Here is a 13,589-nt window from a genome sequence, read left to right on the forward strand (position 1 = left end):
ACTCAAGATGACAGCTAGATGGACAGGGCTGCATTGTTGCATGTCCTCTGTAAAAATGTAAGAGAACAACATATGAAGAAGTGACAATGTTAAGGTGAAAACTTTAAATATCGTGTTAGGGATGGATGTTCAGGCCTGGGATAGAGGGATACCAAATCTAATTAATGTAAAAATAAAGAGTTCAAAGTAGTTTTGGGTATTATACTGCCTCCGAGTCCCCCATTAACTTTTGTGGTTTTACAATCATGTTTTCCAATCTTTGAAAACATTTTTCTGTGCTATCTGAAAGGGCCAGGCAACTAGAGAGGAAACTGACTAGCTGCGTAAAGTGCTGTCAAATGCACAAAGTAAACTATCTTGGAAAATAGATTTTACATATTTTTCACCCTGTAATCTCTTTCTGTGCCAGTAACCTTTAACGTCTAGCAACAGACTGTGACTTTTGAAAGTAACCAGTGATTTTGGGTGCCCAAACTGATTGTCTGAAGGGGGCTGAGCTCCTGCTATCTGATTATCTCACTCCTTTAAGGCATCTCAGGTGTCAGGTTGGGCACCCAATATCGCTAATCACTCTTGAAAATTTTGACTGGATGGGCAGTGGAGTGACTGCGTCTACACTGAGAATTTTAGGCATTTTTTCCATTCTTGGTCTAGCACTGGTGCATTTACTTTGGTTCTTCTAGGAATGATTTAAGTGCTAGTACTGCTAACGTGTCTTCTATAGGATGTTCATTCAGATTAGTGGAGCTGAATGGTAGCTTGTTATCGCATATATGGTAGCTCTTCAAATGGTGTTTTGGCTAACATTTCCTTTTTTCTTACCAAAAGTCACCAGGCCTTCTTTTTGCCACCTTAAGTGTGAGACAAGTGGGTAGTGACTGGAGGTGGCTACCATCTTCAGGTTGTTCATTGGCCTACATGAAATGAGTTAGGGTATGTCTAACGCGGCAGCACTGTGACATGGGCAGTGTAGACACGCTTTATTGCTGGGAGAGAGCTCTCCTGGCAACAAAAAACTCCTGCCCCTAACGAGCGGTGGTAGCTTTAATCGCCGGGAGCGTGGCTCCCAGCGATAAAGCGCTGTCTATACTGGTGCGTTTCAGCGCTAAAACTTTTGTCGCTTGGGGTGGGGTGGGGGGGTGGGGGTGGGGGGTGTTTTTTCACACCCCTGAATGACAAAAGTTTTAGCGCTGAAAGTGGCAGTGTAGACACAGCCTTAGTGATCTCAGTCTATTTGAATGAGAGTGGACATGACAAAACCTAGCACTAATTGGTCTCCTTGTTAGCAGTCTTGACAGAGAGAATGGGGTTGAATGGCGCTTGAACTGTGGTCTCAATCAAAGAGGTTGTCCACCCCGGGAGTCATGGGTGAGGCCTATTGATGTGGTGGTATACCCGGGCCTTGATCAAACAACGAGCTTGAGACACACACACACACCCTTTGGCCTCAGGAGGACTCTATTAGCAGATTACTGTTTGTTCTAACAGATTAGTATTTAATAAACACTTGATAAATTGTTTTCAAGTTAAGTGTCACACTTGCTCAAGTTTTATATGGCCAATATTTTCCGGTCGGGTTTTTTATTTTATTTTTTTTGGACAGTCCCAATTATGTTGAAGACGTAGAAAAGTTACTGTCATTTATATGGTGCATTAGTTGTGTGTACCACTTTACAATTGCATAGGAAGATAAGGCTTTTTCACTGAAGAGCGCCTAATCTAATTTAGGCAGATACCACACAAATGACAGAGGATCAGGAACTGAGGGCTTTGGAGAAGAGATCAGCCTTTGAAGTATAAGTGAAAGAAATAAGCACTGAGGAGGAATTTGAGGGAGAGTGAGGGTGCTTGCTCAGGGGAAGAGGGAAGCTGCTCAAAGTGGAGGGGACAGCATGGTAATAGAAAGGTCAAGTGGAAGAGACAAAGGGAGCATTAGGGAGAGAGGACTGATTGGTATTCCGGCTTCTGTCTGGGGTGGAGGTGGAAATGAGTGCTGAGAAGTAGGCTTGAGCAGGGCTAGAGCAGGATTTGGGATTTGAGAATAAAGAGCATATGTTTGATTGATAGGCGGAAGGCCCAGTGAAGTTAGTTGAGAGCAGGGGCAAAGGTTGGAATGGCAGATGATGTTCTTAGCTGCAGTGTTTTGGATAGACTGGTGAAGTAGGAGAACAGAAGGCGGTTGCAGATCATGAGGTAAGAGATGATCATAATGTGGACTGGGTTTGTCATAATGTACAGAGAGGAAGGGTCTGATATTTAAATATAGTGGAAGAAGTGACAGGACTTGGCAAGAGCGTGAATCTGGAAATGGGCTGTAAGCTTGCACGGTAGGGAGAGTAGTGGCTTTAATAACAGTGATAAAGTAAGTAGTGCAGTAAGGAAGAGGGTTTTGGATGGAGGCTAAGAAATTTGGCTTTTGTCATAGTGAGTTAAGATAATGGTGGGACATCCAGAAAGATGTCACTGATGCAAGACTTGACAGATGGGAAGAGGTGGAGTTGGGACTTGGTGGCATAAGTATTTTATCTGTGTGTTAGCTGTGGATATGTCACCTCCGTAATTAGCATTGAAGGAGGAGACCAAAGTGAGAACCCTGTGGGTACCTACAGATGTGGGGAGATGAGAAGATGAGACCTAGCTAGAGGAGGTGCTGAAGGAGTAGTCCCGAAGTAGGATGATAGCACACACTGTGCTGGAAGCCCAAGGAAGGGGGAGTGTCTTTGTAAAGAGGGCAGTCCATGATGTTAAAGTAGGTAAGAGATCAAGGAGAATGAATAGAGTGAAGAGACCTTTGGGTTTGGCTCAGAATTGGTCACTGGAGATAATGATGACACTTTCAGTAATATGGAGAGAGCAAAAGCCTTGAATTTGACATTGTTGCCAACCTCTGAAGAGGTTTGTGTATGTTACTCATTAAAAAGAGGTCCCATCTGGTGGAGTACCCATACGTTTATTTCATGAAAAGCAAATTGCTAAGATGTTTATAGTTTTAATGGAGATGGGGTCTGAAGGGTTAATTTTTCAACTGGTTTTGAAACCTTGTATTTTACAATGAAAAGGTCATGTTTGTGGATGGACATTAGGGGGTATATTTTTGGCACAGTGTGCCATGGATTGAGCCGCATGACTTCCATTAATGTTAATGTGAATAGCACAACTAAATCTATGTCCATTTTCCTAAAAATTTCTTTAGATGTAATTATATAATAGTAAAATCATTCTTAATTAGGCTTGAACAGTGACATTTTTAGGCTTCAGAGTGGCAACCAATTTATGTATACAGTTTAAAACAATACAATTGTAATTTCAACACATTTGTCACTAAAACGTAAGAGTGAGCCCTAACAATCAAGAAATGGTGAGAAGTTCTTTCTGCAGCTAAAAATCTGTGTTGAATGTATGTCCAGAATAGGAGTGTGTGCAGCTAAATAAATATAAGGTAAAAATCTATTTTGTGAAGTCTCTCTTTGAATATTGAAATTTTTGGTGTAACTTGTGTTTTTGTTTAATACCACTATTACATATATAACTTGGAAACAGTACTCCTCCTCCTCCTTGGAAAAATGCAGTTTGGATCAGTGGAGTGGTCACACTTCTGGAAGTTGTTTCAATGGCAGATCTCAAAATAAAGGTGCGGCTCCATGGAGCTAGGACCCAGTTTACAAATGCAGGCTCTCAGTCTGCAAATGGATAAGTGGTACAGACCTTTACACCTACGCTAAGCTCTGTTGAAGCCAGTGGGACTCAATATATGTGAAAGGGTCAGTGCAAGTGCACATGTTTGTGGAATCAAGGTCATGTTCTGCATGCACGCACACACGTGTTCTCTCTCAATCCGTGGGAGCCTGGGTTGCAAGCTTTGTGGACCCCAGGGACTGACCTGAATTATTATAAGCATGGATATTATTGCTGTTATGTATAAGACGATACTCATTCAAGCAATTATATTCAAAACCAATATACCAAAGCTTTGATATTTGATTTTGAATTTCTGGTCCACCATATTTACTTTGCACTGCTCAGGTGGAACCAAGTGGAAGAATTCTGGTCATAGCCAGCAGGCAGAGAATTCCCCTCATGAAGGAGAATTTTCTGCTGGTATCAGTGTGACAAAGAAAGTGGAGCTGGCTCCTCCACCCTCTCACCTTCCTCCATGTCCAGACACAAATAATTATAATATCTCACCTTCATCAGTAGATTTGAAAGCACTTTACAAAGGATGTCAGTATAATTATCAAATGAGCGTCTAGAGCCTACACGTCAAAGTTACCTTTCAGTCTCTTTCCATCTATTAAAAACTCTGCACAGGTGGTTTAAAATAAGCTTTGTTGCATCACATAAGGAAAAGTGATGATCCTTAAGCTGGTAAATAATTTCAATAAATGATCTACTGGTATTTTGACGCTGGGTGGATGTTGCTCAGAAATGATCACATACACATTACACAATGACTCAATCAATGCAGAAAAACTTGCTTTTTTTTTTTTTTTAAATCCATACAGAGAAAATCCTATCTGGCTACTCCCTGTAACAGTTATATGCATATCTGTTTCAGTCAGTCAGTCATAAACAGCACAGAGGTATTGCTATCACCAGCACCTTGTCCTGATTTCCTCTTCCATGTGTTTTTATGTACCTTGTGGAAGTAACTCTTTAATCTGATCTGTGTATTTACCTCTGAATCTTCACTGCAAATTTTTCACTAGTGTAGCTTAAATATCACCACATCTTCAGTGAGGGCCTGATTCTGTGACACATGCTCATACTGAGTAACTCTCCTGTACAAAAATAGTTCCATTAACTATGGTGTTAAATGATATTCAGAGTGATAGCAAAGGTTACAGATTCTCTGGAACTTGGTATTGGGTGGACCGAGTTCTGTTAAAAGTACCTGTTGGCATTAATTGCTCAAACTCTCATCACTTGCTGCTCAACAGCAAATCAATAAACACCTATTGGATTACTTTCTTCTGCCTCTCATCTGGGTGTAGCTTTTTGCCTCCTTACAGTGATATTCCTAAAATCCAGATATGATGCTACTCTTGCTCAACTTCCAGCACTTCACAACAAAAGCAATTATACCCAGTCCTCTTCCTGCCTCAAATGTTTGGAAGTATAAGAGAATGGATTAAAACCCATTTAACATGATTCATGAAAGAAATTTTTACTTTACGTCCTTCTCACTTAGGTCCTGTTCCTTGGCATATGATTTTAAAATGAATCCTATAACTTACTTTCTATAATTCCATTCTGGTCTAAGAGAGCGAGAGCTACTTGCATCTTAGCCTACTTTTTCACAAGTGTTAATTTTTGCTTTAAGGGAATTAGTATATTCTTTCCTTGCTTTAGTTCTTCTTTCAATTAACATATCTCCTAACAAGGTACAGTATCATAATCTTCATAATAAAAATCAACTAACAGATGCTCCTTCCTACTTTATTCTGTGTTTCTCATTGACCTCAGTACATGATTCATTAATGTTGAAAAGAGTAAGAGAGATTCAACACTTTCTATCCTCTAATCCTAACATAGGTTTTAGTGCCCTTGTTTAACTCTGTGAGTAACTTTGTGATCTTCCATGGCACACTATTTAACTCCAATAGCTTCCTCTCACCAAAGAAAATCATAAATGTTTAAAGTCCAGAAAACACGCCTACAGGTCAGATCCAAATGTCTAGTACTTCTCCGTTATTTGTTATAGGTGGAAATTTTAACTAAGTACTACTTTTTCCTTTCCTGGTGCTAACTTTATTCAGTTTCTTACTTATTTCAGGTGACCCTGTACCCTGTTTTACATTTTCCTTGGAACCCTTGACAGGTCTGTTTCATGGACATTCTTAACACTTCTTTATGATTTCCTTGTTGTATGGTATAATTGCTTTTTTCCAGCCCTGTGTTACTTTTTTTTTTTTTTTTTGCCCTTCAGGCTGCACAGATTATAAAATGAGATTTCTCTGCTTCTGACCACTGATCTGCTGTGCCTCTTCTTCCTCTAATCTGCTGTCCTTTTAGTACCTCCACTTTGATTCCACATGTTCTTGGGTGGCCTTTTTTTATCCCACCCCCTCTTTTGGATTTAGTGCTTTCTCTAGCTTTTTGGAAGCTGCTGCTCTCTCCATGTTCATTGTCTGTTTGGCATCAGCATGATCTGCAGCTTCGCTCTTTCTCTCTTTCATCCTTCAGAAGATCTCTGCTGCATATGGTGGTCACCTTTCTTTAAAACGGCTTATGCAATCACTCTTTCAAAAACTTAAGCAACCTACCAATCTACCGTCTCGCCTATTCTTATCTTCAGTATTCCCCCCCCTCGTTCGAGATCTGTCACTCTGCATGATTAATTCAGAATAAATAGGATTGGCAAACAGTTTTGGTTCTTATATATTGGCTTTCTTTGGGTCCTCAAGTTTTTTTCCCTCTCTGCTAGAAAACCTGCTTCTTTCTCTCTCGGCACCATCCCTTGAGCACTGTCTCTTTCTCTGCTTTTCTGTCTTTGTCTGTTGTCTCCAGGGCCTCCACGGTCACATCATACAGTTCTTCCATCATATCTGGCATTTCTGACCTGATCTACCTCTCTTGCTTGCCTGCATTTTCTCATTAGTTTCTGAGCGTCCCCTACTGATTCTGTCAAGCCGGGTTTTTTTTTTAACATTTCCCACAGCTTTTCTAATTTTTTTCCTAAGACTTTTAAAAATGTCCTCTAACAACTAAAGTGAATTGGTGGGGTTTTTGTGTGTTAGCTTTCTTTTTTTACTTCCTGTAGTCTTTCTTAACAATCTTCAATCCATCACATTTGTATTACTTCCCACCAGTTACAGGTGTATTTCTGAAACTACCGAGGAATGGCAAGATCCCATGTCAATTTGCTTTTACAATTTGTGATTTCAGTATGCTGAAGTTAACTGAGGGTTACTACCATGTAACTTTAGGATCCTGAGCTTTTAATGTGGTATGTTCCAAGTATGCTTCACTAAGAGTTTATGCTAACAGCGTGTTCTGTATTGCCTTGAGCTTCCAGTTGCATAGTTTTAACAATTTTAACCTAATGACATTCTCTTTCCTAAGGCCAGGTTTCCCGGGAGATTTTTCCCACATGACACAATTCTCTCTAACTGGAGCACTGACATCTCTTAGCAAAATTAGCTCATCAAGCTTTAGTACTATCTATGTGACCCCCCTCTCCCCCCCCCCCCCCACTGTTCATTGTAAACCCCTCCCAAAAATTGTTTGTACATAATCTAGGTAATTCTATGATTTTCATCCCCATGATAGTTGACCATATAGATTGTATTATTATCACAGTGCCTGATTTTAGTATACTAGATACATGGAACCCAAGAGACCAATGGATTCTACTAATGTCTTAGTTTTGTAAACTCCTCCTTCCCCCTTACTTTAAAATACTTTTTCATGGAAAATTTAATGAAAGAACACCTCCAAAATATATTTCCAACTATAAAATGGTTGAGGGGAAAACCTAATGTCACCAGCAATAGACCTTATAATGCATGTAAGATGTATCCACATTGGTAGGTGTAGACCATTTGACATAAAAGCAGGAATGTTGTTTTTGTTAAAACAAGATGTTTTGCATCTTTTTTTTATTCTGAGTAAACAGCATATGCAACTTGTTATAATTCTCTGCCATTGCTAGAAAACTGGACAATAGAGCACTCAGATATCACAGTGATGAAAATTCCTAGATAGTGAGATTGGGCAATAGACTATTGTTCATGATAAGAGACAAGCAAAGAAATCAATACAGCACACTCGTGCTGTTTTTGTGAATGCTTTCCAAATAATATATATATAAAACACTTCTATTGACTAAAAGTACAGTGCAACAAGTAGGAGTTTTGAATATCTGTGCAAAATAATGTCCTTGGGTTGTAAAATTTGGGTAATTGTGAAATAATGCTTTTGACACATTATATCATGATCTTTGTAATGTGGTACTGTAATTACAGTAGGACATAGGGAATCTGGAGGTGTAAGTTTTGTTGCCAGCTGTGCTACAGGCTCTCTGTGTGACTTCAGGAAAATAACTCCTATGTGCCAAATAACTTCTCTTTTCCATCTGTAAAATGGGATAATAGAATTTTTGAGGCTTAATTTATAGTTCTTTTGTAACACTGTCACCACCCCCTCTGCAGTCTCATGACAAGGCTGCAGACAAACTCACTCTTGCTTGCATATTTATACCTGCCTCTGGAAATTTCCACTACATGCATCCAACGAAGTGGGTATTCACCCATGAAAGCTCATGCTCCAATACGTCTGTTAGTCTATAAGATGCCACAGGACTCTTTGCTGCTTTACAGATCCAGACTAACACGGCTACCCCTCTGATACTTGACACCATGCAAGGCACTGCATTTATCCGTATGGAGTGGAAATCCATCAACCTCATGAAGAAACTTGCACAAGTACAGACAGATATCATCTTCCTTTCCAAATGCAAACGGATGGACATCATACCAAATGGACTGAAGGTGAAAAATCCATTGCTATCTACATACTACAGAGACCACAGTGAGAGATTGTTCCACACTCTATCAAAGAAACTAAGAAACCTGATCAGCATCCTATACAGCAAACAGGAAAACATCAAAAAAGAGCTCTCCAACCTGGAGACTCTCATAAATAACCAAACTTCCATACAAGCGGACTTCACTAAAATAAGACAGGAGATCTACATTACACACTTCACCTCTCTACAAAGGAAAAATAACTGTAAGCTGTCTAAAATCCTACCTGCCACATGGGGCCACAACAGTGGTACCCCTAACCCACCCAGCAATATCGTCAATCTATCCAACTACACACTCAGCCTGGCAGAAGGGTCTGTCCTATCTCAGGGACTCTCTTTCTGCCCTGCCACCCCCACAAACATGATACCATTCTGCGGCGATCTGGAAGCCTACTTTCGCCGTCTCTGACTCAAAGAATACTTTCAAGATAACACTGAACAGCGCACTGATACACAGATACCCTCCCACTAACAGCACAAGAAGAAGAACTCCACATGGACTCCTTCTGAGGGTCGAAATGACAGTCTGGACCTATACCTAGAATGCTTCTGCTGACATGCACAGGAAGAAATTGTGGAAAAACAACATTGCTTGCCTCATAACCTAAGTTGTGCAGAACGCAATGCCATCCACAGCCTCAGAAACCACCCTGACATCAAAGAGGCTGATAAAGGAGGTGCTGTTGTCATCATGAACAGGTCTGACTACCAAAAGGAGGCTTCCAGACAACTCTCCAATACCAAATTCTTTAGGCCATTTCCCTCAGATCCCACTGAGGAATACACTAAGAAACTGCACCATCTAACCAGGACACTCCCTACACTAACACAGAAACAAATCAACATACCCTTAGAGCCCCGACCGGGGTTATTCTATCTACTACCCAAGACCCACAAACCCAGAAATCCTGGACGCCCCATCATCTCGGGCATTGGCACTCTCACTGAAGGACTGTCTGGATATGTGGACTCTCTACTCAGACCCTACGCCACCAGCACTCCCAGCTATCTCCATGACACCACTGATTTCCTAAGAAAACTACAATGCATTGGTGACCTTCCAGAAAACACCATCCTAGCCACCATGGATATAGAGGCTCTCTACACAAACATCCCACACACAGATGGAATACAAGCTGTCAGGAACAGTATTCCTGATGATGCCACAGCACAACTGATTGCTGAGCTCTGTGACTTTATCCTCACACACAACTATGTCAAATTTGATGACAATATATACCTCCAGACCAGTGGCACCGCTATGGGCACCCGCATGGCCCCACAATATGCCAACATTTTTATGGCTGACCTGGAACAACGCTTCCTCAGCTCTCGTCCACTCACGCCCCTTCTCTACCTACGCTACATTGATGATATCTTCATCATCTGGACCCATGGGAAGGAGACTCTGGAAAAATTCCACCATGATTTCAACAGCTTCCACCCCACCATCAACCTCCGCCTGGACCAATCTACATGGGAGGTCCACTTCCTAGACACCATGGTGCAAATAAGTGACCGTCACGTTAACACCACCCTATATCGAAAACCCACCGACCGCTATGCCTATCGTCATGCCTCCAGTTTCCATCCCGGACACACCACATGATCCATTGTCTACAGCCAAGCACTGAGATACAACCGTATCTGCTCCAACCCCTCAGATAGAGACCAACATGTACAAAATCTTCACCAAGCATTCTCAAAACTACGACACCCGCATGAGGAAATAAGGAAACAGATTATCAGAGCCAGACATGTACCCAGAAGCCTCCTACTGCAAGACAAGCCCAAGAAAGAAACCAATAGAACTCCACTGGCCATCACATACAGTCCCCAGCTAAAACCTCTCCAACGCATCATCAGTGATCTACAACCCATCCTGAACAATGAGCCCTCACTTTCACAGGCCTTGGGTGGCAGGCCAGTCCTTGCTCACAGACAACCCGCCAACCTGAAGCATATTCTCACCAGTAACTACACACCGCACCATAGTAACTCTAACTCAGGAACCAGTCCATGCAACAAACCTCGATGCCAACTCTGCCCACATATCTACACCAGCGACACCATCACAGGACCTAACCAGATCAGTCACACCATCACCGGTTCATTCACCTGCACGTCCACCAATGTAATATATGCCATCATATGCCAGCAATGCCCCTCTGCTATGTACATCGGCCAAACTGGACAGTCCCTACGTAAAAGGATAAATGGACACAAATCACATATTAGGAATGGCAATATACAAAAACCTGTAGGAGAACACTTCAGTCTCCCTGGACACACAATAGCAGATTTAAAGGTAGCCATCCTGCAGCAAAAAAACTTCAGGACTAGACTTCAAAGAGAAACTGCTGAGCTTCAGTTCATCCGCAAATTTGACACCATCAGCTCAGGATTAAACAAAGACTGAATGGCTATCCAACTACAAAAGCAGTTTCTCCTCCCTTGGTGTTCACACCTCAACTGCTAGAAGAGGGCCTCATCCTCCCTGATTGAACTAACCTCGTTATCTCTAGCCTGACTCACTCTTGCTTGCATATTTATACCTGCCTCTGGAAATTTCCACTACATGCATCCGACGAAGTGAGTATTCACCCAAATACGTCTGTTAGTCTATAAGGTGCCAGAGGACTCTTTGCTGCTCTAACCAAGCTACCTTTATAACTGTGTAAGCCCTGCAATTACTACCTAACTGCATGTTGCAGTTCCAACTTCCTGTGCAACTGTTCTTCGGGTTGTTATTGCGAAGCTATTGTTAAAGGAGAAATCCATTTTTAAAATGTAAAATGGTGTAGTTTTTAACTGGCACAATAACCCTTGTTCTGTCATGCTTTCCTCTCTCCTGCTTCTAATAACCCAATAAATATACATACCCTTAATGGATTAAGAGTCAGCATGTTACACTTTCCTAAGTGTTTCACAGCTGTTCTGTTTCTTACCATCTATCAAGTGATATAGAACAGCTTTTATAGGGACATTTGTCCCCATTCCTTTCCAGGAGCCAATCAGAATATTTATCATACAATGTGTTAGGGTGTTACATTTCTGCCCCTCACTGTAGTATGCAAATACTGTGTGTTGTCCTGTCACCATCTAGCTAGTATGGTTAAAAGGTGATCTTATCTCCTGGAGTCAAGTCCTCACTGTTTCTAGTAGCACTACTCCTGTTCTGTTGGCTAAATTAAACCAGAACTCCCTAACCTTGCTATCTTGAGTTGTAGGTATAGTGGTCAGACTCTGTTCAGGTGGTGCCATCCCCACAGATGACAAGAGAGGTGGTTTCCCATCACAAAGGCAAGGTTAAAAACTCCTATGAATCCCACCAATTGGGCTAGCGTCTTTGATTATGGCTGCAAGGATGCATAAGTTATGTCAGTATATGTCATTGCTTGGGAGAATGGAAGGAGGGGGCAGTATGCATTGGGGTGCCTCTGCTTTTTGGCATCTGTATAAGAAAAAAAAAACACCTTGCAGTTTTCCTTTGAAAGAGAAATGTAGGGCTGGAAAGCATCTCAAGAGGTCAACTAGTGCATCCACCTGCACTGAGGCAGGACTAAATATACCTAGACCTTTCCTGGAAGGTGTTTGTCCAACCTGTCTTAAAAACCTCCAAAAATGGGGGTTCCACAACCTCCCTCGGAAGCCAGTGCATAACTATCCTTATAGTTAGAAAACTTTTCCTAATCTCTAACCTAAAATCTCTCTTGCTATAGATTACACCAATTACTCTTTGTTCTACCTTCAGTGGACATGGAGAACAATTGCTTACCCTCTTCTTTAAAAAAGTTCTTAACATATTTGAAGACTGTTGTCAGGTTGCCCTTCCATTTTCTTTTTTCAGGATTACCAATGCCCATTTTTATCCTTTCCTTGTATAACAAATTTTCTAAAAATAATATTTTATTGCTCTCCTGTGGATTCTCTCCAGTTTGTCCACATCTTTTCTAAAGTGTGGTGCACAAAACTGGATGCAGTAGTCCAGTTGAGGCCTCATCGCCCGTGTCGTACATAGGACACGCCTGTTAATATAACCCAGAACGATGCTTGCCTTTTTCACAACTTCACATTGTTGGCTCACACTTAATTTGTGATCCACTATAACTCTGAAATCCTTTTCAGCAGTACCATTGGCTCTCCAGTTATTCCCCATTTTGTAGTTGTGCATTTGTTTTTTTTCCCTTCCTTAGTGAAGTGTTTTGCATTTGTTACTGAATTTTATTTTGTTGATTTCAGACCAACTCTCCAATTTGTCAAGGACACGTGGAATTCTAATCCTGTCATCCAAAGTGATTGCAACCCCTACCAGCTTGTCGTCATCCATCGATTTTATAATTGGTATTCATGCCAATTCATTATCCAAGTTATCAAAGTTTGTCTGACTTGACTATAATTCCTTGGGACTTCTTTATTCCCCTTTTTAAAGATAGGTGCTATGTTTGCCCTTCTCCAGTTTTCTTGGACCTCACCTGTCCTGCATGAATTATCAAAGATAATTGCTGATGGTTCTAAGATTGCTTCAACTTGTTCCTTAAGTACCCTAGGATGAATTTCATCAGGCCCTGCTGACTTGAATATGTCTAACTTATCTAAATATTCTTTAACCTGTTCTTTTCCTGTTTTGGGTTTGTTCCTTCACCCTTGTAGCTAATACTGTGTTAAGCAGCTGGTCACAATTTAACCTTTTTAGCGAAGACTGAAGCAAAACAGGCATTAAACACTTCAGCCTTTGTGATGTTACCCACTAATAGCTTTCCTTCCCTGCTAAGTAGTGGACCTCTGTAGGGAACTCTGTATTATCCTGCTTGCTAAATTCATTGTGGGGAACCCTGAAATGAAGAGGAGGATTAGGCATTATTTTGTGAAGGGGAGAGCGTCTTAAATGAGTAGCTGAATAACCTATTCCCTTATTATGTATGGATTTTTAAGAAGTTGTTGTCTCTTTCAGTGTACTTATTCTCACATAAAGGGGATATGTCTGCAATTTTTTGGGAATATTAAAATCCTGATTTACTGAAAGATGTAATAAAAAGCGGGAAATAAATGCTTTAACACA

General features: G+C 41.1%; 1 protein-coding gene across 2 annotated transcripts in view; it reads left to right on the top strand.

Annotated features, from left to right (window-relative positions):
- Nucleotides 1–13,589, top strand: part of LOC101952652 (plasmanylethanolamine desaturase 1-like) — a 77,356-nt gene that overhangs the window by 628 nt on the left and 63,139 nt on the right. The gene's annotated exons all lie outside the window — the stretch shown is intronic.

This window comes from Chrysemys picta, chromosome 14 (genome assembly GCF_011386835.1).
Source record: "Chrysemys picta bellii isolate R12L10 chromosome 14, ASM1138683v2, whole genome shotgun sequence".
NCBI lineage: Eukaryota > Metazoa > Chordata > Testudines > Emydidae > Chrysemys > Chrysemys picta.